We start from the raw sequence: 27349 nt of genomic DNA on the forward strand, positions 1-27349 counted from the left end.
CAACACAGAAAATATACTAAGTGCACTAATGCTAGGACTGGCATGAAAACGAGTGTCTTTCTGCTACATCCCTTCTGTGCTTTGTTTTCCACTGCTGTGTTCTGCTAACCTTTGTCCGGCACTGCTCAGAAAGAGCTCGTATTCTCTGAGCAAGACTCTCAGGCTTAATAATTTAGCTTACTGGTTTGAGCTGGTGCAAAATGTGGCAGAAGTGATGGCAGAAATAAGACCAAAATAGATTTGATGGAATTAATGGAGCACTTGTGGGCAGGACTTGCTTAACACATTAAAGGTTTTTTTCCTATCTTGACAGTGAAATGCAGGGCTGTATCTGCAGGGGATGGAGAGTTAACAGGGACAGATAAATCAGTGTAATGTGGTAGCTAAAACTACAGCTTCATGGGGAAGAGCCCAGAGAAATCCACAGCTGTGTGCCACTGGGGCACCATTGCTGGTGATAACACTTAAGGGAGGGTGATAAAAAGGAGAAAGGAAAGTGTACCCCTAAGCAGACACTAAAAAGAGCCCTGTTTATCCCGGAGCATAAGACATAATAGGATTGAGCTACCCACCCCATCTCTCCTAGATGTGCGACAGGAGGCTTTTGTGTGAGCCACAGCAAAAACAGGCAAAAATGAGCCCTTCATCCATTAAGTGAACATTTTGGGGCTTCTGAATCTCCAAGATGGTTGCAGTGCTTTCAGGCAGTGTACTGTCCAGAACAAATACAGGAAAAGTCTCTGAGTCTGCCAGATTTTGCTTGCAATCAAGGCAAGAGCAACACATCTCTTTTCTCTTTAGGAGATATGTATATATATAGATTTAATTTGAGAGGGAGAGGGCTGAGGGCAATACGAGGATGCCTTGTGGGAACTCTTAGACATTAATTAGCACTGTCTAAATAGAGCTAGATACCCAGGTTCCATCTTCATCCAAATTAAAGCAATAGTCTTCAGTTCTTATGCAGTTTTATACCTGAACGTGTCCCACTTGCAGATGGCCTTGCAGAGAGATTTTCCCTTTGCCTTCTTCCCTTGAATATCACAAGGCAGGAATAGTATTGTTGACTTTAAAATGTTGCAACACTGGTTTCAGCTGTGACTCTCTGAACTGCTGCTTTGGGATGGTCAGTAGCTTACCTCCAACTGCAGGGTGAGTCTGTGAAGCTTTGGAGCAGTGCCAAAGAAGCCCGGGGATGTTTTTCAAGGAACAGTGAAATCCTCCTGCACATGACTGGTGAGCAAAGGGAAGAACATGGGCTTTGAAGGAGGGAACTCTGTAGATCTCCCCCTTCATAAAAGATGCTAGCAACATCTTTTATTCATCAGAGCTGTGCAGGTGAAATGGAAAGAAAAACATTATAATCTGGCCTTCAGACCAAGAATCTTGAAGAAATTCACCTTGCTGAAATGCTTCATCCAAACTGTGGCACAGCACATCAGCAGTGCTGGCCAGTGTGACCAAATGGGTAGACTGACACCCAGAACAACAGATCCCTTCCATTTTGCTGCTGTTGAGCCTCAGTTTGTTCTCCTCACTAAGCAACAGTAGTGCAGGTCTGACTTAATGCCATGGAAACTATTTTGTTCCAGTGCTTGGAACACTTTGTTGTACAACATACTAGCGCTAATTGCTGGCAAACAAAATTACTTTGAGTATCAAAAAAATAATAATAATCAAATTTGAGAGGGTAATTAAGAGTCGGAATGCTCAAGAGAAAACCTTCCTTTTTATTTTCATTTTTGGTGGAGATAGAAAGTAAGGAGGAGATCTTCCTATCTCTTTTAAATATGAAATAAAGTTAGAAACGAGACCTTAAAAAAAGATAAAAAGACAAAGAAAAATGAAAAAGTATTTTTATTGGCAGAAATGAAAAAAGCTAAATGCAAGAGTTTCATTTCAGAAAAACTGGATTGATGGACCTACAGAAGGTAAGTCCTTTAGGAAACCTGTTGCACGGTGACTTCTGTATCTATCCCTGGTTTTGCTGGAGAAGAGTTTTTGACAGAAAGCTGTAACATGCTTGGGAGAAAGAAGTAATTTTAGGAATATGGCAGTGAGAACTGTATGTATTAACCAACAATTTCAAGAATGTTTTGATGGAAAATTTTTCAGTGCTGTCTAAATCAAGGCATTCTGAGGTTAAAAAATGCCTATGGCAATTTATGTTCACTATAAGTACTCAATGTCAGGGCAAATTAAAATACTTTTCAAGAAATTGAATACATAAGTATAGATTTAAACCCACATGCTTAGAAAATCTCATCAGTCTAGACTTAAGTAGAATTTAATTCTACCAGTCTTAGTGATGAGGAGTGGTAGCTGAAGACACGAGTGATCTTATTAAATAAATTCTGCTTTCAATGTAAGTTAGACTCAGGATCAGGTCCAAAGTTATTACAAAAGGTGTATCAACAAATATTTATTAAAGCAGAAGGGCATACAGAGGAGCATCCAAAGCGTGCTGTATATTTGAAAACTGACATGCGAGGCGAATGAAAATAAATCTAATCCAAGCCCAAAGGCAAAACTCACTTTCTTATTGCTACAACAAAAGCAATGACTAACAACCCTCTATTCTGTTCCTACATTTCTAGAACATATATTTCTAAGAGCTTGGCATCACTACGTTGCTCACAAAATACTAAAAAACAGAACTAGCCAAGCAACAGATTTTGCTGGCTTTGTTTTCTTCTTCTTTTTTTTTTTTTTTCTTCTCTCTCTGTATTAGTGACTAAATAAGCCTACATCAATGACCCTGCTAACTTGTAAACCTAGGTGTGTTACTAGGCAATCATTATGTGCAACTGCACCTAACTTTCTCCTCTCTAAAAACAATCTAAATGTCTCAGATCCTTTCACTCATTGTTCTAATGGAAATGGAAACTTTCTGTTGCTAAATACCTACACAGACATTTTCCATAAAATTTGCAGAGTACCAAAGTTCTTGTTATCCTTTCTTCAACATAGTGCTCTTTGGTATGCAAAATGGTTAACACGCTCTGAGTGAATGTACTTGCATTTCCATTGAAATATATGTTTCATGTAAGGCTAGACTTGTTTATCATTTAGAAGATAGTAACAGTGTCAGCAATTGCAATATGAGTAAAAAATGTATGGGATTTGGATGACTATACCTAAGAATTTATTTCAGGACTTATCTCTCTTCAATGCAGTGCAATTGTTAAATGGCAAATTAGTGCATAGCTTTTCTGAGGTATCACTGAAAGATGCCTGTTTAGCATTTATATAATGAAAATTACAGAATAATATTTTTTGTACTTTTCCTTAAGGCAGACTTCATGTGCCAGTGGACTCCTGAATTTGTTGGAACGAGATCAAGAAAAAGCTGAAGGAATTACAAGAGTACAACTACTGATGCTAGAAGTAATAGTGAGTAAGTGGTAGTCAGCATCATCTTGCCAAAGCAGGTGCTTCTACATGAAAGGTGAAACCTTGCTTACAAACAAACAAACAAACAAAACCAACCAAATCCCTGCAGTTAATGACATGTCATCTCAAGTTTCTACAGATAATAAAAGCTCTAAAATTTAGTGCAGAGAACACAAAAGCCATTTCAGCTAGGTTTGGCTGCGAGGATACTTAAGACAGATTAGAAGATGAGGTGTAAGAAAATTCTCTGTATGCCATCCATCAAAATGGCAGCACTGACAACTTGAAACCACTGTGCAATTAGCAGCTACTGGCACAACTATCCTGATGGATGCCTGGTTAGTGATAAATCCAGCATAAGTAAAGAAACTGCCACCTATGCTGGGCAAAAGACTTAACTCTCCACTGCTTAAGTGGAGAGGAGCAATTCCATTACTCAAGTCTTCTGAAATGAGCATTTTCTGTTGTTTCTGTTCTACTGGGAATGCTTTACCATCTTAACTGAGGATTAAAGAAATTTTAAAATTAAAAATGAATACAGTTTTTCTTATAGTTCATACTCTTTTACAAACCTATTAGAGTGATCTCAGTACTCTATTAGCTGCTCCACTTGAGTCTTCCCCAGTGCTTGGAAGGGTCAGTGGGATTTTAGAAAGCCAGAGATGTTCAGAGCAACAAACAGGTAGGGTATGCAGAGTGCACTCTATAGCAAGGAATAGCAACGACATAAAAGCAGAGGACTTATGCAAGCTTAGCAAAACTCTTGAAGAGAGATGGCAATGACATTTGAGAGGCCAGGAAACTTATGTCAGTGGAATAGGAAGAGGAAGACAAATGAATGACACCACACGCCTGGAGGCCAATGTGCTTTAAGGGATGTTTAAACTCCGGGGTATTTTAAGCAACAAAGAACAAAATTTGTCTTGCTCTCTGAAGAAATCACACATTAAAAAAAACAGCAGGAATCACTCAGCTCTCAAACCTAGTGTGTGTGGTTTTTGCTTGTTTGTTTGTTTGTTTTTTAACTGTCAATATATTATCATTTTTTCCTCCTTAGCTAATACATCTGTTAAGTAAAAGGTCTTTCACATAGACCTGAGCAAAAAGGACCATTTACAAGCTGGTTTCAGCTAGGGTGCAAGAGGGTCCTCTGAGAAGCAGAGATCTGCTGTGACATTGAGCTGAGAGATCTGTTGGCTGAAAAAAAAAAAAATCATTTTGACAAAAAGGAAAAACTATAAAACTGGCATTTGGGCAAACACTACAGGGAAGAAAAGTGGGGAAAACATGAAAAACGGGAAAAGACGTGCTTCTACAGAACAAGAAGAGAGGGTGGTAACACACTGGAACAGGTTGCCCAAGGAGGTTGTGGATGCCCCATCCTTGGAGGCATTCAAGGCCAGGCTGGATGTGGCTTAGGGCAGCCTGGTCTGGTGGATGGTGACCCTGCACATAGCAGGGGGGTTGAAACTAGATGATACGGGTATGGGATGATTAGGGTACTATGGTTAGGCTGCGGTTGGACTTGATCTTCAAGGCCTTTTCCAACCTGAGTAATTCTATGATTTTGTGATTCTAAGATCTTTCAGGTCCTTTTCAACCCAGGGCATTCTATGGTTCTATGATTCTAAGAAAACTAAAAACATATTCAAAACTAGGAATTTTCCACCACCAACAACTACGCAGTCACTTAACCCACTGACATTTCTTAGAATCATGGAATCATAGAATCATAAAGTTACCCAGGTTGGAAAAGACCTCAAAGATTACCAAGTCCAACCACAGCCTAACCATAGTACCCTAACTCTAATGACCCTCTGCTAAATCATATCTCTGAGCACCACATCCAAAGGGTTTTTAAACACACCCAGGGATGGTGACTCAACAGCTTCCCCGGGGAGCCTATTCCAGTGTTTAACTACCCGTTCTGTAAATAATCGTTTCCTAATGTTCAACCTAAACTTACCTTGGCACAACTTGAGGCCATTTCCCCTCGTTCTGTCACCTGTCACCAGTGAGAAGAGACTTGCCCCACTCTCACTGTAAGCACTCTTCAGATACTGGAAGAGAGCAATAATGTCTCCCCTCAAATTCCTTTTCCCCAGACTAAACAGTCCCAGCTTCCTCATCCTCTCCTCACAGGGCTGATTTTCCAAGCCCTTCACAAACCTTGTTGCCCTTTTCTGTACCTGCTCCAGTATCTCCATGTCCTTTTTGTACTGAGGTGCCTCAAACTGAACACAGTGCTCGAGGTGAGGCCTCACCAATGCTGAGTACAGGGGCAGGATGACTTCCCTTGTCCTGCTTACCACACCATTCCTGATACAAACCAGGATGCCATTGGCCTTCTTGGCCACCTGGGCACACTGCTGGCTCATATTCAGCCGACTGTCCATTAGTACAACAAGGTCCCTTTCCATCAGGCAGCTTTCCAGCCACACCTCCCCAAGCCTGTAGGGTTGCCTGGGGTTGTTGTGACCAAAATGCAGAACACTTGGTCCTATTGAAACTCCTGCTGTTAACCTTGGCCCATCGATCCAGTCTATAATATATATTGTCTTGTTTCTTTTTAACAGACAAAATGACCCCATGAAGGACTTTCTCCTCTGATTTCCTATGAATGTATGATAACATCAGCAGTGCCCAGCAAGGCCAGTTCTAAGTGTTCTGATATTGGTTTGACCTTAAATCAGCTTAAAAGGGCCTTGGTTTTGCCCTGTTGCTCTGAATTTTGAGATAGTCATAGTTTAAATTACAGAAGCATGAAGACAACAGCAGGAAAATATGTTCCTGGTGAATTTTAATTATGGCAAAACCTTCCTAAAAAATAGAATTATTTGACTGACTAATAGGAACACACTTACAGGGTCCAATTGAGACAATGTTAGAACCATTCTCCACAACATTTTAATTTATGGTGTACTTTTAACAGTTTAATTTTAGGTGTATTTGTGTCTGGAGTCACAAAGGAATACGAACAAAAGGTATAATATCTAATTATTTATTAAATTTGTTAATGGTGAAACATAGCAAACAGGATGGTTCAATACTGTCACATACTGTGTGGTAACACATCAATAGTTATCATACTGCAACCAGTATATTATAGTTGAGAGACATGTTGAACAATGAAGAAAATTTTGCATCAAGTTGCTGCAAACTTTCCTACCCATGTTAGTGATGTGCTTTACAGGAAATCCTGGAAGTGTGATTTGATGTTAGTCTCATACAGATAAATATCAACTCATATTCTAGCTACACTTGAAATCAATCAGTGTTCTGCTTAGTAAGGCATGAGCCAAAGAGTTCTAAACATTAATGCAAAATACATATCTTCTTCAGAGGAGAAGGAGCATAGAGGATTTCTATAACAGGAAAAATCTTGTACCTGTTCTCAGACAATCTGACACATTGCACTGGGGAACCATAACTAATTTGTAGCTTGGAGAAGTGCATATCTATAATAGAACACACATATACACATATCCAAACACAAACAACATACACCATGGACTAATGGACTGCTCTAATCTAATGTCTTCTAGATTATTCACTTGAAGATCATTGGCTTTATATGTATTCACTTTCTTAGAAAATTCCCCATCTGATAGTAAAGGCCTCTCTAATTTGTCAGTTTATAACACTATTTATACAAACTCAAATGCTGTATTGTACATGATAATAGAAAATTGCAACATTTTGCTTACTGAATTGTGATAGTAATTTTTCTGCCCGAGATATTAAATAAGAACAAAGGACTATATTTGAGGTTCTGCTTTTTTTTTTTTTTTTTTTGCAAGAGTTACATATTTCCCAGACAACACTGATCTATGTCTGGAGTATTACTTTCAGATACAGAAGAGAAGGAACAATCTTTTTTATCAGGCTTTGCATTACTTACTTCTGTGACATCTTTTTTATTTTTCACATTGTCTCCATGGGACCTGTTATAGTGCTAAACTTTTTCAGAGAGTTTTCTAACAGCTTTGTGTTTAAGCACTGTAAAATACCTTTCTAGATGGGTGTCAACCTGGATTCTTTCTTTTCTTCTCAAGCATTATCACCAGTAATGAAGGCTGTGTTAAATAAATTCCATTTTTGGGTACCTTGCAGCCACCCTCTGTTTTGTGCATGAGTTGCTGCATCTTACATAATCGACTTTTCAGTTCATGGTAAACAAGAAAGAAGAATTTACTCATACCTCTCCCTCTTGTTTGAACAGACTCTTAATACGGCTGAAGATCTGCTGTGTATATAGGTATGATAACAACTCTGTTTGCTTTCTGTCCCTCATTAATGCTAAAACACAGGGCAGATTTTTGTCCTTGCAAAAGTCATCTAAAAGCATTATATGTATTCCAAGCCTCATGACTACTACATGTGGTACTCTGATAAATACGTGTTTATAGGCACCAGTGAACTTCCATTGCTTACAGTAAATACTGTAAATTGTAAATAGCGTTTAAATTGAATCCTTTACATCTGTGAATGCTATGAAAAACCGAGGATAAATTCTAAATAAAAGCTGTTATACGATAAACTTACTGATGTTTCCCACACAAGTCTCTATTTTGTTGCTGTGATACATGTTCAAAGGCTTTATGCCTTTACATTTAGGACATGTACATAAATATATGATTCTTGTTTTCTTCCAAAGTGAATGACTCAGTATTTATATCCCTATATGATGCATATGTGTTCCTTTTGCATCTTTTTGTCACTGTAAATCTTTCTATGAAGATTTTGCTTTCAAGTGGGAACATAACTGGAGATTTGCAAAAGCAAACCGTGGCTTAACATTGGTCAGCTACTCTGGAAGAGAGGGCAGATGTGGAGGAGAGATCATAACTACCCAGAAGAAAAAGCCACACAGAAATGTCAATACAATGCAGGACCCTCGGGTAATGAGACTGCTTAGTTGTGGGGACCAAGCTGCTATCTCTACTAAATGTTTGTGATTGTGTTAGGCTGTATTTTGGTGTTGATTTCTCTATGAAACTTACTTGTTTTTATTTAAAAGGCAAAATATCTCAGCAAAGCAGAGGCCCTATATGGGCCAAAAGAATAAAATTCCTCACATCCATCACAGATTTTGTATATTCGGTGTGTAAACCATGAAATGGCACTGATAGAACAACAGTCTGGTATTTATTGTATTTCCTTTGTTCTTCCGAAAGGAAAAATGCTGAGAGAAGATGCAAAAACGTGCACTTTTGAAATATCACACAGATGCCAGATCACGTTTTGCTGTGGAGTGATCCCACTAGTTTTTTTAGCAAGGAATTTGGTTCCCCCAAAAGAAGAGACAACACCAAACATGTCTATCTACTCTCTGGAAATGAGAGAATCCCTGGCACTGACATAAAGTGTCACCATACACAGAAAGCCACATCTTCGTGGCTTCCCAGTCCACACTCCTTCTGTGAGGGTACACAGCGGGATAAAGGTTTTATTTATTAATAATAAGTGCCCAAAAATAGGCATACAACTAAATTCTTCACCTGTATAAAGCAGAGAAAACTGGAGAAGAAGGAAGAAGAAGGAAGGAAGTTAATAATAAAAAAGAGAAGGCAAGAACTGGGCACGAGGAGTGGCCAAGATCAATATTTCTAGAAGATTAGATTATAAACTGAGAAAGAAGAAAGGAACCAATTACTGGATCAAAGAATAAAAAAACTCTGGCAATAAATTAAAGTGATGAAAATGAATTAAAAATTGCAGTGCTGTTAATCATGTGCAGTTATGTGAGGTTAGTAGAATCATAGATTGTATTAATCTGGTCGGAGCTGTGAACTAATTAGTGAAGTGGAATACAGCTGGAAAGTCATGCAGGAACCATGAGACAGTATACAGACATTGGTAAAATGTACATAAGAATGAGTTTTCCTGCAGTTATATTTTATTGCATGGGTGCTGATCATGAGTGAATACGGTTAAGTTGTCCATATCAAATCGATTAGAAGTGCTTTGCTGATCTTTTCCTCTCTAACCTCAGGCTACTTAACCTCGTATTTAATAATAATTCACTCCCTCTACATCCTGCCTTCCTCCTGCTGACAAGGTCCAAGTCAGATCAACTGATCCATCATGATTTGGCTTTAGAGTTGCAGAGTTCAGCAGATCATAATCACAAAAGAGACAATTACAATGGGATAAAAATGGCCACTCTAAGAGGGGCACAGTTTTAAGGAGACCAGAGGTCTGCCATTGGCTGGCTTCTGAAACCCAATGTATAGCTTAATAGGGTCCTGTATGCTCTCTGCTATGCTAATAGCAGACCTAAACATTTTGAAGAGTTGCCACACCAATAAGGGAGTCTTCCACAAAGTAGCATATCAAGAAACACTGATGGAGAAGTTTAGGACACAACTATGAAATTGCTTTTCACTGTCAGAGTCAGATAACTAAATACAACCTTGCTAACTAGACACAACCTGGCCCAGAATGCCTGAACACTCATTCCATTTCAAAGTAACTTCAAAACATTGAATTAACTGAATACTGTCTCCATCAAGCTTACATTTTTCTAGTTCCACTGACTTTGTGAAACTAGTTACTTATGACTTTTATTAGTCTGAAACTGAATTAAGCTCTAATATCCTATCATATTTTAAGCACATGGATGGATCATATAGGGGCTCCTCCCTTTGGAATGACAGTTTTACAAAACCTGCAGTGCATGCAGGTGACATCTGACTATTACTTTTTAAATTGATTTGTTGCCTACCTGTACAGCTAAATAAGAAACTTGTAGTGATTTGCTGAGGATATCCAGATGTTCTGCTTTTCTCCCTACATGGGCTGGTCCCTCTAGCTGCACACCAGCTTTGGATCTTATAAAAGTTAATATTAAGGAAAGAAAAAAGAACTTTTCTGTCACTAATTTCTCTCTTATTTTTCCAATGAAATTTGAGCTTTCAGTAGATATGGAGAAGGTGGCTACAATATATCAGCTACAAGCACTGGTGAGGAGTAAGACAGATTAAAAAGTAGACAGAAACCAGGAAAAGAGCGATGAAAAAGCTCCAAAAATCTGCTTTAGAATGATTCCTAAATGCATTAAATGGATCAGGTTTTTTTTTGTTTTGTTTTTGTTTTTTTTTTTTTTCAGGCCAGTTCAGCAAATTCTGGCAGGGTAAACATTGGAGATACCTCTGAGAGCCTGGAGATTTGAAGACCCCCAGCCGAGGTATAAGATGTTCTAGAAAACAGTATCAGCATGATAAAAGCTTCTGGTGATTCTGGCTACAGCATCTCTTAGAAGGTCCAAAGAAGCCATGTCTTTGGTAGTCTGTTGCTGGGCTCACCAAGGTCCAATGCCAGAGAAGTATCACGCAGCACAATTTGGGAAGGCGCTCAACACTGTCATTGTGTGAAATGGTAAAAACATATGTGCTTTCCTGATTTTTCCAATGGACAACGTGTAGGATGAGAAGATCAGCTTTATCTATAGCATGTGGGAGAATTATTACTGCACTTCTATTCTGGCCTCAGTTTCTCACCACTCTCCCTGAAGAGGACAGAAGGAAGAATCATCAGCCTCTATGAAGAAAAAAAATGAAAATTAATAATAATAACACACACACACAAAAAAACAAAAAAACAACCTACAAACAACCACAAAACCAGACCAAACATGCAGAAATGCATCTTTCTGAGACTGTTTTTCTAGTGTGTCCATGGTCTGTGCTGTTTGCTTTGGCTCAGAGAGCTCAGGAGGTCTGTGTCATCCTTATACATTTCCCAAACTAAGATATCACAGGTCTGGCATCCTTTCTTCTCCTTCATATTCTTCTTGAAGTTCCCTGTCCTTCACAGTATAAGTAGCCTTTCCCTAAATTCCGACCTGGCTCCATGATAGTGTGTCATTCTCTCCTACTCCCTGATCTGTTTTCAATAAATATTTCTTCTAAATGAACATAACTAATTCCACAAAGGGAAAACTATTTCTTAAAGCATCTACTGCTGCCTCATTTCCAACCACATGACACAGGCAGATGAACCAGACATATGCTACATCCACCTCATATGATATGAAAGCAGACCTATTTCATGGCATTGGAGAGGAGGATGAAATAGCTACTACTCACCCTTCTGCTTCATGTTGCAGCCATACGTTCCTGCTTCTATTTGCCATGTCATTCACCTGCATGGCAATCACCTCTCTGGTGGTAGTGGGTATGTTTGGCATAGGCTGCCCAGGCCTTTCCAGACCAAGGAACTAACAAATAATATAATCTTTCTGTCCTTTAAACTCTGTCAAAGTAGTGTCATGGAATGAATCTGGTGAAAGCAATCTTGGCCACTGTCACTTTACAAGCACCTTCATGCCACGGCCTTTCAAAGCTTGCTCCAGCATATTGGCTTGGTTGATTGAATCACAAATGCGTCTTTCCCAAATGACAACCACAGACCCCTGAGTTACTCCTAGATTTCATGTTCTTATTGTTCGTCTAAAAGAGAATCATAATTTCCTTTATTAGACAACTACCTTTTATCGTGCCTCTTTTGCTCCATGTCATAAGAAATGCATGACCTGTAAGTCTTACAATGATAGCTGTGTGTACAACTATCTCTGTTGGTTAAAAGACTGACCTATGTTTTATTAATATTTATAGATATAAATTTTTAATACACAACAATTCTGCATTATTGAATAGGTGACTTCCTGCGTCTTAATGGTTATGGAATAGGAGTGGGCTCCTTGTAGTTAACATTGCAATACATTTTTCATTATTAAATATAAAGCTGCTACTTCTAACCTCCTCAAAAAAAGAAATCCCCTCAGAAAACATGTTGGTACTATGGTGTAAATTCTCTCAGGAGGTATAGAATTTATTTGTGACAAGTTTGCCTAAGGGATTTAGATTTATGGCACAAGAGTTTCCCATAGCTGGAAAAAGTTAATAAGTTTCTCTTTAAAGTTGCTAAATTATTCGAGCATTTGGGATCACTTACTCAGTTTTGGAGATGGCTGCATTCTTATTTGCAAATTGATCTTCATGTTTTAGAAGGTGAATGTTGCTAAAATAAGATATTCCAACCATTCAGTTCTTGGACTAAGATTAGGATGTAGATTCAGGCTTTTGTAAATTTAAGGTCTTTAATAGTTGCTGCATTGTAAAGTAATTGCATTTTAGAGGACAACTTGGGATTTCCAAGGAGTTACATAAAAATATGGACCGTATGGCATAAGAAGGTCAGTTTATTTCTTAGGAAAAAGAAACAAAGCAATTAGTCACAACAGTCACGTTCTAATTCTTCTCTGCCAGCTAAATATTCTATCAATAATGTCAAGGTCCAGTTTGTGCATTTTTGTGATAGTAAGACTTTCAGTGGTGGCACATGAACAGTGAAGAAGAGTTTCTCTGGACTAACAAACTTGACAGCATTTCACCATTAGACGGGTTGTGTTGTTCACAGGCTGTTATTGAAAAAAGGACCATTGTGTTCTTCAAATAAAAGTGTCAGTCCAATGAATTTTCATTTAGGAAGGGATGCTCCATGTGAATACCACAATCACAGAGTAGTCTAGTATAATCAGTAGTTGATTCTCTTAGACCGTCTCTTAATGTCAAATTTGTACTGCATAAAAATTAGTCAAGTCAAGCTTTTTCTTCTCAGAATCTTCAATATGGTTCAAACTGGGACAGTTTGGATTTTTTTAATGATGAAATACTCATCTTGAAAAATCTGTTTGCCGTATCAGCCTTCTTTTATGTTTCATTTTAATATATAACTTTCAACTACAACTGAGTCCACCTCATATGATTTTCAGAATATATATATATGCCAGTGAATCAAAGATTCAGCTGATGGATTTGCCACTGTAATTCCTTATTTGCAGGATATCATGTCTGTGTTTACCTACAATGAATGTAAAGAAAGCTAGAAATCTTGCAATCTGTGCAGAAGAGTTGGTGTTGCTTTAAAAGCCACTCACACTAATTGAAGAAAATTGGTCATGTATATGATTAGGAGATATAATTCAATATTCAGAGTAGTCAGTAATTAAAATCTGTATGTTATGAATTAATTTGGATCATGTGTCATCTTAGAAGTTGCATGAATTCTCCAGTTTTAGGAAACAAATGGTCATCCAGAATTTGGAAAAGGTTATCTACCCTGTTGTATACCCACATTCCAGTGACAGTCAGATGAAAGTACTTGCACACAGTGACAGAGGCAGCTAATAAACATTTCATTACACTCAGTGAAAGAGATCATGTTACCATAGATTCTTTCCTGATGTATTTCTCATGTTGTCCAACAGTCAATTGAGAAATAAATGTGTTTGCAAAGAAAAACAACAAATACCACTACACTGTGATGGTATACTTAAAACAATTATAATTATTAATTAAATATTTAAAATGCAATGTTTCCCTCTGATTTCACAGCCAGTGAAATCCATCCTCATCTGTGAAGCTCAAATTCACTCCATATTTTTATCTTGACCTGCAAATAAATATTATTTTTTATGCATGAGTCAATATAATAACCTAAAGAAAGATCAGAGTTTCTGTGTATATGGAATATAATGCGTGTGCGCCATTTTCCAGTAGAAGTGTATGAAAATGCAGCAACACTTCAAGACTGCCATATTTCATTTCTGAACACCACAAAAATAGCAAGACACCCACTCATTAGACAGCGCTGTAAAACAAATAACAAAGGCAAGAACATTGTTTCCTTTCATCTTCAGAAATGCAAGCTGGCAAGCTCTCCTGGGGTATGATTAACAGTTTCTCAGCTGGGGGTACTTGCAAATGAAATTATGTCTTTTGCTATTAACCTTTGATGACATCAGTAATTCCCACATCTAGGAGATAATGCCTGGTAATGGACACGGAGGAGGAACACGCACTAATTCACGCTGCAAACAGCCACACCGAAACACAGACTTGGATGAGTTTAGCTTCCAAGTCATCTGCTAAGCAAACACCAAGTTTTCAACAGCACTCAGAAGCTCAAGGCTCCCACAGTGATGCTATGAGGAGATTTTCAGAAACATTCAGGCACCAGCTCCTCTGAAAAATCCACTTATTGCTTTAGGTGCTGGAAGCAGCTGCAGTCTTCTAATGAGCTGCCCCTCGCAGACTTTTTCAGCCTCAGGGAACAGTGGCTCAGAGGCACTGCCTTGCTCTGCCATTCCTCTGCCATTATTTTCACTTACCCCTTCCCTCACAAGACTGCGCTACCTGCGTTTTACTGCTGTCACAGCTCCTTCCTATCTCAGCGGTAAGTACGGACTGTGTTCTTTTGTGTCTGTCCAGCAGAATGGTGTTTGAGCATCCTGCTCCAGTCCTCTGGGCTCCACTCCAATACAAGTAACATCTGCTTGCAAATTACCCTAGTGCTAGGAGACAATGATGTATGACCTTTCACAATACTGGGCGAGGTATCGATCAGCGTCATTGATCCCATGTTTGAGTGACTGTCTCACCCAGGAAGACAAGTGAAGCAAAAAAAAGTCTGACAGTGTATGCAAAAGCCTGTGTCTGATTGGAAACTTCAAAACCTCTTTTTTTTTTTTTTAAATTTAATTTAATTTAATTTAATTTAATTTAATTTTATTTTATTTTATTTTATTTTATTTTATTTTATTTTATTTTATTTTATTTTTTCCTGGCCATTTGGCCTGGACAACGTTAGCAAATATCATACTATCATTTTACTGAGAGGGGTTTGAGGCCCTGGCACAGACTGCTTGCCCTATCCCTGTAGGCTCTCAAGGCCAGGCTGGATGGAGTTCTCAGCAGCCTGATCTGGTGGGTGGCAATGTGGGTTGGAACCAGGTGGGCTTTGAGGTCCTTTCCAACCCAAACCATTTAAAACTTCTCTGATTTTTATAATTGTTTTTTAAAAAGTGGCTTCTCCTATGCAAATAACTTATTTTATTTGGTTTGTTTGGTTTTTGAATGGACAAGCGACTATAGGGTATCACACAAACCTTTACTTGTGTGAGTAATCCCTAATTACAGAGCCACTGCTCTGCCCCATAGGAAACACTTTGCAGATAAGACACAACACTGGTCAGTACCTTTGCTAGGGCTAGATTCACACATTGCACATATGCTTTTCTCTTTTGGAAGACATTTTTCTAATTTTTAACAACCATCTATAAGAAACAGCTCTTATTTCTTTTTATCACTTCACTGGGACATCATTAGTGGCTTGTTTTATCTTAAAGAGACAACTAAGATTGGCTTCCAAATGGTAAGAGATAAAACTAGATCACCTCATAAGCCAGCTCTTAATACATCCAGACTCACAGCTGTAACATATGGTGTTACCTAAAACTAAATGATCCACAAAAATAAGCACTTTTGCTGCTTTTAGTACTGTTCTGCACATACCTACCCACAGTATGACAGCTGGCTAGGTGAGGTTATGCAGTGACACCCCATTTCAGAAGGAGCATAGGCAAATTTCTGCTAATGCCATACAGATTCTATGAATAATGGATTTAGCAGGCATGCATGCTGAAGTGGGGTAATGAAGATGCTGTCCTTGGTAAGTGAATTCATGTTAAAATGGGAAAACAACTCTATATATCATTCTTACATCTGCAATTCCAAATGGATATCTGGTATTACCTGGGCAGGGAGATTTGTAGCAGAATGGGTTTCATCAGAACATCCCAGTTTTCTGGGAGGCTGCAACAGAGTTTAAATAGATATTTTCAGATCGAAAGCAGAGCAACTAAGGAGATGGCAGAGAAATAACTACCAGTTCTGCATAAAATGTGAATGTTTAGAAAATGTTTTCATAAGGAAGCAGAGTGAACAAACCAATGCTGATTCCATGCAAGAGGCTTCTAGCACAGATGCTCAATTGTTCCAGTGCACTCACCTCCAGAAGGATATTCTGCTTTACCTCTCATTGCTAGTGGCATGTGATATACTGCTTATGAGACATGCTGAGCAGAATTTCTCTAGTAACAAATCAAAATTTAATGTGTTTCCTTTTTTTTTTTTCTTTCTTTTTTTTTTTTTCTTCCTTAAAAATTTAATTTACACATAGTATAAGAAATCTTTCTTTGATAAGGTCAACAACCCTGCAGTCAGCCTCCATAAAACACCTCTCTTATCCCTTCTGGATAATGCCATGTTTCATTGCTCCCCTTGCCAGTACCTTGGACTGCAAACCACTGCTTAGGCAAGTCAGTCCTGTCCTTGCATCCAGTCCTTCTGGATGAACTTCTTCCTTAGGTTCTCCCCTCAAGATTATTCTTAATGAATTGATAAGTACAATTGATAAATGAAAACAACTTAAGTGAAGCACATCTCATTGAAATCCTACTCTTTATAATTTGCCACCACTGGAAGAAAACAAAATAAACCTCCCACTGCCATTCTGCCACACAAACGCTCAAATGTCTGGAAACAAAACAGTAGGAAGCCCAGCCTGATCCATTTAGAACTGGCATAACCTATAGTCTGTCTCCTTTTCTGGTGTTGCTTCCCAATGCCTGATAAAATAGGCACGGAAGAGGCAAACAGCAGCTTAATCAAGTCTCTGATATAGTAAATGTAGAGTTACTTTTTACCTACCACCTAAATACCAAAGCATTAGACTGGATTCTGGGACACCTTTGTCCCTGATTTTTTAGCCTTACTAATAAATAATTGTGTTACAAGGCATTTTTCATCTAAGCTTCCCCCTCTGGGATGCCTCCCAGCTTTCTCACTGAGAGTCGTGCATCGTTCCACCTGCAGTGCTTGAGAGCACCAGCCCATGCAGCCTGGGTACTGTCAAAAACTGAGCGCAACATCAACCCACTCTTCTCAGTGTGTCTGCAGGCTTCTACTCACCTCTGCAGAAGAAGGAAAGTGATTCCCTGCGTAGGCATCTCCATGGTCAATGAACTCTTCCAGTCACCTCTCACATCACTTGTCAGGGATATACGCTGGCACCAAATGAGCAGAAATGAAGGCAAAAGCCTTCTCTGCCGGACAAATCAAGTCTGACAATTGGCTTGCGGTGGATGCCAGAGAGATTCTGAATATTTTGGCAGAAATGCAGGCTTTTTCTAGGTGAGAATCTGCCTACATAGAATTTATGCAAACATTTCCTCACTTGGTCTGTAGCCACCCCTTTGCAGCTAAGCAGTTCAGCGCTATCTCCATTTCTTTACATAATTCTGAGTTTAAAATACTACCATCACCTAAAATAAGAGGAGTTTCAATTACAGTGTTCTCTGAAATGAAAGAGGTGGAAGCCAGTTTGACAATTTAAGCTGATAGCTAAGATACTGCTGCACTAGCATTTTTGGCACCTGGCCTAGGGAGGAAATAAACAGAGGGAGGGAAGGGACAAAGAGAAAGGAGGAATAAAGAGGGTGAGAGGGATCCAGTCCACTGAATATAACGCCATGTATTTATTATAAAGGAAGCTTTGTCATCAGTGAAAAGAGAGAGGTGCTTTCAGATGCTCCAGAGGGTATTCTCATCCACCAAACCTAGGCACGTCACTCCTTTCACTGACAGTGCAGAGGTCCTAGTGTTCTCAGGGAGCGATGAATCCCACTGGAATGAATTGCCTTTTCTCCTTGGAGTACACCAAGGCAATGGAACACAACACACATTTTCACTCACTCAGACCTGATGCTCTTCTGGAGCAGATGATTCTGTTGAGAGCTCATAAAACTTGGTTAAGAGAATGGGGGAAGAAATTGGTCCCAGAACCTGGCTGCAAGAAAACCTTGGAGGGGACACAGATTTACACCTACTTGGAAAAACACATCAGGGCCAGAATAGTTAACAGCCTACACTATTCAGAACAACCAGTCTGTGAATGTGGTTTGCAGGTCCAAAGTCATGGGTAATGGCAGCTGCCAAAAGAACAGGGTAAAGTCAGGGCTCCCAAGCTGAAGCCCAGCCTTCCAGCTGAAGCCGCCACATTGCTGGCCATGTGGGGAGCAGGAAGCCAGGTGTATGCCTGGAACAGCTGCTCCAAGAGAGAACAAAGGGATTATGTCTAGTGTGATAGAAACAACCAAGCTTGCAGGTCAGGGTTGTAATGAAGGCACTGGCTGAGGCAGAAATGAATGCCTTGGCTGATGGCCAGTGCAAAATGCCATTTGTCTACATACAAATAAGGTAAGAGCTGGGTAGCAAACAGGTATTTCTGCAGTATGTGAGAACTGAGTCACTGCTCAGGCAGGTATACAAAATGTTTAAAGAGGACGCCTAAGCCTTTTGTAAACACAAGGTCAGGCATGTAAGAGAACAATGTGAGTATGAGCAAACTGTCTCTTGAGAGGGCAGGTACAAATTACTATTTAGGGACTGAAGAGCAGTGACAGGAGAAGCCCCAGCACATCATCTTAGACTGAAGCAGAAGCTCTTAGGCTAAAAGCAGCTTTCTACTGCAGAGTGGCATGCAGGGGTGTGGAGAGCCAGAAAGATGCTCATGCATGAAAGCGGTGGGCATTGCTGGGTTTCCTAGGCATCACATGAGCATACCTGAAGTGAGAACATTACAAAAGTCTGTGGTATGTGGAAAGATACAAAAGCCAGAAAATGTGAAATCAGTATTTAGCTCACGGTTTCACCAAATCTAGCAGCACATTACAGAAAATTTAGAATGCCAGGCAGCATTACTCTTCAGAAAAAGAAGTTTGCTTTATCATACTGGATATGACAAGCTTTCCTCTCAGTGCAAGCAGCCCTGTGGAATTAAATAGGAAAGCAGCAAAATATTCCCAGGCAAGAACATATTTGTAAATGCATCAGGCAGCATTTGTCTGAAGCTAAATGAAACATTTTTCCACAGAACTCAAAGTAGCCAATATAAAGATCTATTAGTAACTGCAAAATATGTAATTTAGAAGGCCAAATAAAAATCACTTATGGCTTATACTGTCAAGACCAACATATTCAGGGCCAGCACTGCAAACAGGAGTCATCTGCAACTAATCCACAGGATGAAGGGGAGGGGCAGAACCCAGTAATGGCTCCAGATTTATTATCCTCTGTTGACATAGACTTTTCAATTCCAATGTGTGAGATTAGAGACAGAACAGAAGGTGCTGAAGCTCCTTTGGCCAAGTTGTGAAGACTGCCAAGCACCAGCTGTGTGCTGATCTTCCATTCTTTGGGCAAATGGCCACAGCCAAGGTAGCAAGCTGCTCTGGTATTCAGGGCTGTCTCTCTGGTAGAGTCTCTTCTGGAATCAAATGACCCCCAATCAATTGACCTGTGGAACAAATGATTATCTGTAATCTCTAATAAAAGGGATTTGGCTTCTCAGCTAGTTTAAACATCAGGTATTCAGACAAGGTATGTGATGACACAAAAAGATGTCTTTCAATACATCAGTGTTCTCCAGTAATGCCCAGCTTTCCCTCTGATATCAGAGGGATATCAGATTGATGATACCGTTCCTATGCAGGCAGTGTGATTGCACTTGACTGGCAGAATTACCATGGATGAACTTTTGATCTTCTGCAATGACGACCTCAGTCTCTTTATGATCTTCTCCCTCACGCTTCTTGGGGAATAAAATTTTAGAAAATATCTCTTTGTCCAGTGACTGTTGGTTAAAAATAGAGATCTATATACTTGATAGACACCATGAACATCAGTGCTGTGAAAAAAACAAAACTCTATAACAAAATGTAAACTAGGTGAAGATGAGCTGTCCATGGAGGTGTGCTGTGCTGCTACTGCTTCAGGCCTTGATGCCTTTAGGGGTTGGAGCAATCTTCTCAATTAGTGGTGACTTCTACTGCTATTTTTGTCATTACTATCTTTTCTGGTAACTTCTCACTAACATTTTTGAAGTAGAATTTGTAGCCCTGACCACCTTCCTTGTTTTTATAAATTCAGATCTTCAAATTCTGTGTAAGCAAGCTGTGAACCGTGCAAAATACAGTTGGTGACTTCTGTACCATCACTGCAATTTGAACTGATGAAGACTGGTGATTTAATATTTTAATGTCATCCTCTACACACCTACAATCAGCAAATGTGCATTTACAAATAAAAATTGTTTCAAAGTGCCACCAACTGTTGTTTTTGCAAACTGCAATTCAAAGCATGCCTTTTTGAAATGCACCTCCTGAATGTTATCACATTTTGTGGTGTAGCGCACAACTTACATGAATGAGCCTACATTATCCTTTTCCCAAGGCAGACAAGCAGCACATCCCTTTATAATACCTCTTTATGGCTAGCCTAGGTTTCAAAGACAACAAAATACACTTTATCAAGCACACCTTTTCTGTTGTTTGTAGAATATATTTTTTCAGATTTGCATGTTTTAATGACGATCCAATTTCTAAAACTTTCCATAAGCCTCCAAAACAATCTTAGGAAACCAAGTGCTAGAAGTTTGATTTGTTTTTTGAATGCATCTTCTATTAATGCTGTGTGAATTCCTAAGCACTGAGTATGTGCTGAAAACACCGTGCTCCAATGCTTTGCTTTCACCTTCTCCAAAGTTTAATTTTCACTCTTCTTTTCACTCTTGGATTTCCTCAGTTTCCTCACCTTTTGGTTCCTCATGAATCAATCTGGACACCTCATAAGACAAAACTCTTCTATCATCTACAGTCATTTGTAAAGAAACATGATTACACAGTGTGCAAGAAAGGCTCAGTTCTACCTATCTCATGGTGCCACGAGTGGGGTAAATACTCTCAGAAGTTTGTCAGTCTGCACTGCTTCTGAGTAATACAGTGTGGGGCTCTTCTAGGAGCTTGAATGGTTACAGCTCATGGTGAGCTATCTCCATAAATAGCATCTCTAAATCAATTCTGTTTGCTTGCTGCGATCATATGAAATGCATCAACTGTTGAATAAATCAATGTGACCCCACAGATTCCTTGGCCCAACATCTTGTTATTATTTTGTGGCTACTGGCTGATTAGGCATTTAAATAATTATCTGAGAGAGCATCTGCATTATTTGAATATCACATTGTGAACACAGCTTTAGATTTCTCCAGTGCTTTATTTGCCAGTAATAATAATAATTGAATTAACAACAGCCTTCCCTTGCTTTTGTTGATATCATTTAGCTTTTCCAGAGAGGACAAAGCAGGCATTTTCCTGGTTTGAAAGGAAACATGTTCTGAAAGGTCTGAGCTATTGAGTGGTGGGAGCTTTCATTTCAGAGAACAGTAAGTTACTCCGACATTCCCAGCCCAGACTGATCCAATATAACGAGACCCCCCTTGAAGTCTGAATTCTGCCATATTTTCTCTATAAAAATTGCAGCCCTGGCCCCATGTAGATGAATTGGGTAATCGGTGGTGACTGATTTCTCAGACCATGGATATAAGAGAAGGGAGAGAAATGACGCAGTGTCAGGAGCGTGTAGGAAGTTCAAGAACATGGAGAGGAGATTCCAAGGTGCACTTCTATGACAGCAATCCAGTGACTGCAAAAAAGTGAGTGAGCAAAAAGAAGATACTGCTGAAGGGTGAAATAAGGAGATTACAGCTCAGTGCAGTGATTAGAGGAGGGAGGTGTTTTCAGCAAAACAGCACATGGTTAAATGGAGGAGCTGAAGTAGATGAGGGTACAGATTTGCTGAAGTGCCTAATCACATGGAAAGAAATCTGCTCAGATTTCTGTTCTGAGAGAGAAGAATTCAAAGCAGCACATATTGACAAAACACTAGGTGCCCAAGACGTGTGTCAGTTCCTCCTATAAAAGTTTTGAAAGAAACAAATTGGTAGTTTGAATAAGAACAGCACTGAGTTGCAATGCTCTCAGTTCTCCTTGTAAGCAGAATTATGATTTTTGAGATTATCTCAAAAATGTAAAGTATTTTCTGAAAGCATCAAATAAATAGAAATATCCAGATACTTAAATCTGCCACCGCCTTATTGGTATTTGGCTTCTTACTGAACTCACTGTCAAAGAAAAGCAAAACAAACCACAACAAACAATGCTTTTATTTCCACTCACTATTCTACAAGTACCAGCTCGCCAAATCCCAAGTGCTGTGCAGACAGGCTTCCTAGCCTTGGCTGGTCTTACTGGAGGAGTTTTGACTATGTAACATACATGAATGCCATTGCCATGGAAAAGTATTATATCAGATAAAAATAAGGCTTGATTTTGTAACTGGCATCACAAAAGCAACAGAGAACAGAAAGACAACTGGCAAACAAAAAAATCTTGAAGGCTTGCAAGGTTAAATATCAGATTTCTATGGCCCACAGTAGTGTGGTTCTACAGTTTTACCAGAAAAAATTAATTGTGATTTAATTAAAAGACAGTTCTGGTGTCAGCTTAGGCTACAATAGGGAGTATTTCCTTCCCATTACTGACAAGTGAATCTGAATTTGCAAAGCTGTAACCAGAACCTACTGCCCATACTTAACATTGGTTTATTAAAAAAATATTAGTTTTCCCTGTTTCCTAATCATTTGCTTCAGTGTTCTTTCCCCACAGTGCTTTCAAAATGGATATGTCTCAGCACTTCATTAACAGCAGCGCTTCCTTTTGTAACAAATTTGCATTACTGTAGTGTACAATATGTGTTTGCATCTCATTTACATTAGGATCCCTTATATAATTCTGGCAAAAGAGGCATATTCATAGGAAAAATCTAATACCTGCTGCAAATATTTATTTGCAGAGACAAGGAGGATAAGGCAGGCTCCTTGATTTTGCTGCAGCACAGATATATGTGGAGCACCACATCTTTTCTCAACACCCTCTCCCTGACAAAGCATTTAACAGTGCTAATCAGTTCAGACCAGGCTCTCTGCCTGTATTGGTGGCTGAACAGTGACCCACAAATACCTTTTATCAGAGCGAGATTGCCAGTCTTTCATTCCAGCTAATGAGAGGCTAGGCAGGGTGAACAGGGATGGAATGTTACTAGAGCTCAGGCTCCATGAAACTACATTTTGCAGCATCCAGTCACATCACCTCTCAGTAGTCTATCAGTGAAAAACTAAACTCCAACGTGTAACTACAGGCTACTTTCCAGGCTTATGGAAGACTCAGATATCTGACTTGCCTGCAACAAATGAAGTAATTCTCTACTTCATGGCGGTGATTGTTACAAAACCGCTTCTGCTGAAGTCTGTCCATTAAACCTAATATTAATCTCTAACTAGGAACCTCTTCACTTAGCATTCCTCACAGTTCTATGAGGAAAAAATAAATATCCTTCTGCTTCTCAGAAAAATGTTTCTGCAACCGAACCTCTTATTAAATCCTTACATCACTGAGAGCTGTCCTGTCATGCAAAAACTCTATTAGCATGAAACAAAAGTTAGAAAACACTGAATGTTCCTGTTAAATGAAAGTTATGATGAAAAGCATACGTTCCGCAGGGTTTGCCTAGCACAAAAGCAATCTTTATCGAGTTGCTCTAGATATCTAATAGGAGCAACAGTAACAGTAACTGAATTGTCGCACTTTGCTTTCATACATGCTAAGGCAAAACTTTGCTTCAATCAATAATCATCTAAACACAGTTGCTTTAGTCCATCAATTGTGCTTTCTGCTCATTGCAGCCCTCCTTGAATCACACTCAGACCAGTGGAAAGGTGTTATTTCTTGTTCACTGGGATCTTCCACATTCCTGGCAGCCCTTCATATCTCTTACTTCATTACCCTGATTTCCATTTTCTCTAATTCCCATGATTTTAGAGCATTTTGTTTTGAAAGCCAAGCAGCCCACTGCCAAAATGAAGTCACCTTCATTTTGCTAACACAGAGTGCTGGCCAGTGGCATGACAAGCAGGGTGGACTTTCTGTTTGGATTTTAATCTCAGAGATGATTCTCCCCTCTCCCACTCACGTACAATACTGAAAGTGATGAACCTGTATAATGGTCAGTAAAAGTCTTGTCTTGATAGCTGATGCTATCTTCCCAACATTCAGTTATTAATATTAATTAATCCTTTGTGGGTATGTTTAGAAGCCTTGCTGCATTAATACAACAAAAATAATAATAATAAAAAAAAGACAAAATAAAAAAAGAGAAAGAAAAGAAATGCTAGTGGGAGAAGGAACCTTTGGAAATCATCCAGACCAACCTGCACCAGCACTGTATTGTAGAGACAGCTCCTCCTTGAAATATCTCCTGATTTTATTTCACTGATTAGTTTATATAATGGTGGAGTATGTCTGTAATCTACTAGTGAACAGTTCTGTTACGTATGTATATCTTAAAATAAAACAGCCCTGATTTCCCACTAGTTCTATTTTGAGATTCTCCTAGAAATAAGACAGCTCGAGAGCCTAACTATTCTAAGGGTAGAATCAAAATTTTCCAAATGTGTTGTAAAAAAACCTCCTCACTACTAATCACCGTGGTTGTGAATAATAGATTCTTTCCTCCCTTTATATGATCATCTTTCATATATATTTACGTATATCACACATACATATATATATGTGCATATTTGTATTATTTTGTATATAATGTATCTCATATATATAATTTATATATGATGGTATATATATAGTACACATATGTATATAGTATTTATAATGGTATTTTTTTTGTGAGATCTACCTATATCTACAGCTATATATTTCAGTCTTCCTGCTTTGAGACAAGTAAGGCAAACAACTTTGCAAAAAGGTGTAGGAAGAACTAATGAGACTGAAAAGCCAAACAGCACAAAAAGAAGCAATGGGGATATAAAGAATTGAAGACAGAAAGTCTCTTCTACCTTCGGAAAGAGGTTACGAAGGATGCTTGATTGCAGGCTACAGAGAGCTGTACTAGTACAAGTCATTTGATACCAGGTACTCTTTAATTTAACAGACAAAAGCATGCAAGAATCAACTGCTGAACACTGAAGTCACCAAAGTTCACGTTAAGAAAATGATGGAAATTTTTATCAGGGGAAGCAGTTCACTGCTGGAGTAGATTAAAAAGGGATGTGGGAGAATGATTTGGGGTGGGTCAATTTTCAACTGTGTGACCAGCTGAAGACCTCTCTCATGTCCCTTAGAAACTGTCTGCTTTTCTTCCAGTTATCACAGCTGGGATGATAAAGTGTATTGCCTATCTCCCTCTTCTGTGGCATGATTCATTCTTTACTCACTAACTTTTCAGTCAGAATAGGGCCAGTAAAATCATATAGCCCATGGCTATAGAATAAACCTCTAATACTTCCCGAGCCCTTAAAAAATTTTTAACCTGTTTATGGATTCCAAGAAGCTTCAGATAAGTAGGTGTATTTCAACTATTACATTGCTTCTGTGTATAAACAGCTCCTATTCCTTCAATCAGGCTCTAGATGCATGTGATCTGCCATTCTGTTATACCATCTCCTACATTAGCATTATGTTGCCTTTCCCGGTACTCTTTGCTACTCTGATTGTTCACAGAATCACAGAATGGTAAGGGGTGGAAGGGACATCTGGAGATAGAGTCCAAACTTCCTGCAAAAACAGGATCCCTATAGTAGGTTGCAGAGGAAATCATCCAAGCAGGTTTTGAATATCTCCAGATAAGGAGATCTCACAGCCTCTCTGGGCAAGTTGCTTCAGTGCTCTGTCACCCTCAAAGTAAAGAATATTTTCCTCAAGTGCAAATAGAACTTTCTGTGTTCCAGTTTGTGCTCATTGCCCCTTGTTCTATTGCTGGACACCACTGACGAGAGCCTAGACTCACGCTCTTGACACCCACCCTTTAGATATTTATAAGCACTGATATCCTCTGTCAGCCTTTTCCAGGCTGACCTTTCCCAGGTCTTTTTGTCTCTTCCCTTATCTACCGAGCTGGTCATGACATCATAGAAAGCCACCAGAATTGTTAAACATGATTTCCCCGTGGTGAATCCATGTTGACTGCTCCTGATAATCTATTCTGCTTGCTTGGAGATGACATCCAGAATATCTTCCCTGGGACAGAGGTGTGGCTGACTAGCCTGTAGTTTCCTGGCTCCTCCTCCTTGCCCCTTCTGAAGACTGGAGTACATTGGCTATCCTCCAGTCTTCAGATATCTCTCCTGTTCTCTGTGACCTTTCAAAGACAATAGTGGTTCAGCAATTGCTTCTGCCAACTATCTCAGTACACATGGGTGCATCCCATTGAGGCCAATGGATTTATGTGCATTGGGCTTGCCTAGACAATCTCTGACCAAATTCTCCTTGACCAAGGGGCAGCCTTATTTTCCCCAGATTCTTTCTCTTACTTCCAGGGTCTGGGATTCCCAAGGGGTAATTCACAACTCAACAAACTACTTGTAATGCTTACTTTATTAGTATTATCTACAGTTATCTCCGATTATTTCAAAATCAAGAGAAGGATCTCTTTCTTGAATAATGTTTACTTATGCTTTAATTTATGCCATGTAGACAATGACAACATTTAACTAGGATGACCTTCATATTATCAGAGTAAAGGAACTGATGTCCCTAACAGCCTTTCTACTCCCTCATATTTGATTTTGGGTAAATAAGGAAGGGTAGTACTCTAGGAGTAAATAACCATTTTCATTCTCTTGCATATGAATTATATTTATGGATGGGGTATCCACAGCTTCACTGGGCAACCTGAGGCAGCGCCTCTCCTAACATCTAACCTATTTTTCCCTTCTTTTAGTTTAAAGCCATTTAAGGCCATTTCTCTGTCCTATCACTGTCAGACCGTGTAAAAAGTCAGTCTCCCTCCTGCTTGTAAGCTCCCTTCAAGTACTAGAAGGCCACAATGAGGTCTCCCTGGAGTCTTCTCTCTGATCTGAAAAAGCACAACTCCATCCTACTTATGTTTGACCACCAATATTTTTTTTTCCCATATTTAAGCTATCACATTCTAAAAATCTCATTCTGTGTTTGTCCAAACTTGACATGACTCCAGCCTAAAAATATTCTATCAAGATGTTGCCATTACCTCATTTTTTTCTTCTGTTTGTCATAGGCAGTTACTCAAATTCTTTAACAAATATCAAACATTCAAAAAATGCTATCCTGTGTGTGAGTAACGTAGGCAGAATTTAACTGCATATGAACACAGTTATATTA

At 39.1% G+C, this 27349-nt stretch overlaps 2 long non-coding RNA genes across 4 annotated transcripts in view; one reads left to right on the forward strand and one right to left on the reverse strand.

Annotated features, from left to right (window-relative positions):
- LOC116652406 (uncharacterized) overlaps positions 1–17651 on the reverse strand; it is a 35917-nt gene extending 18266 nt beyond the window's left edge. Inside the window, exons 1-3 of one of the 2 annotated variants that reach the window (XR_001554358.3) lie at positions 17211–17651; positions 15993–16052; positions 6381–10935 (exon numbers count right to left, since the gene is read on the reverse strand). This is a non-coding gene — a long non-coding RNA (uncharacterized LOC116652406). Of the gene's footprint in view, positions 1–6380; positions 10936–15992; positions 16053–17210 lie in introns of those variants that run through there. The other variant, XR_014944201.1, reaches the window with a different exon arrangement.
- LOC116653190 (uncharacterized) lies at positions 1615–10626 on the forward strand. Of its 2 annotated transcripts, XR_014944202.1 has the most exons (4): positions 1615–1931; positions 3294–3397; positions 7616–7651; positions 10505–10626. It is a non-coding gene; the product is annotated as an uncharacterized LOC116653190 (long non-coding RNA). The 2 variants fall into 2 exon arrangements; XR_014944203.1 differs by lacking the exon at positions 7616–7651 and having other exon boundaries at positions 1628–1931.
- Positions 17652–27349: the final 9698 nt, after the last annotated feature.

This window comes from Coturnix japonica, chromosome 3 (genome assembly GCF_054131305.1).
Source record: "Coturnix japonica strain WE chromosome 3, WE-NBRP24, whole genome shotgun sequence".
Taxonomy (NCBI): domain Eukaryota; kingdom Metazoa; phylum Chordata; class Aves; order Galliformes; family Phasianidae; genus Coturnix; species Coturnix japonica.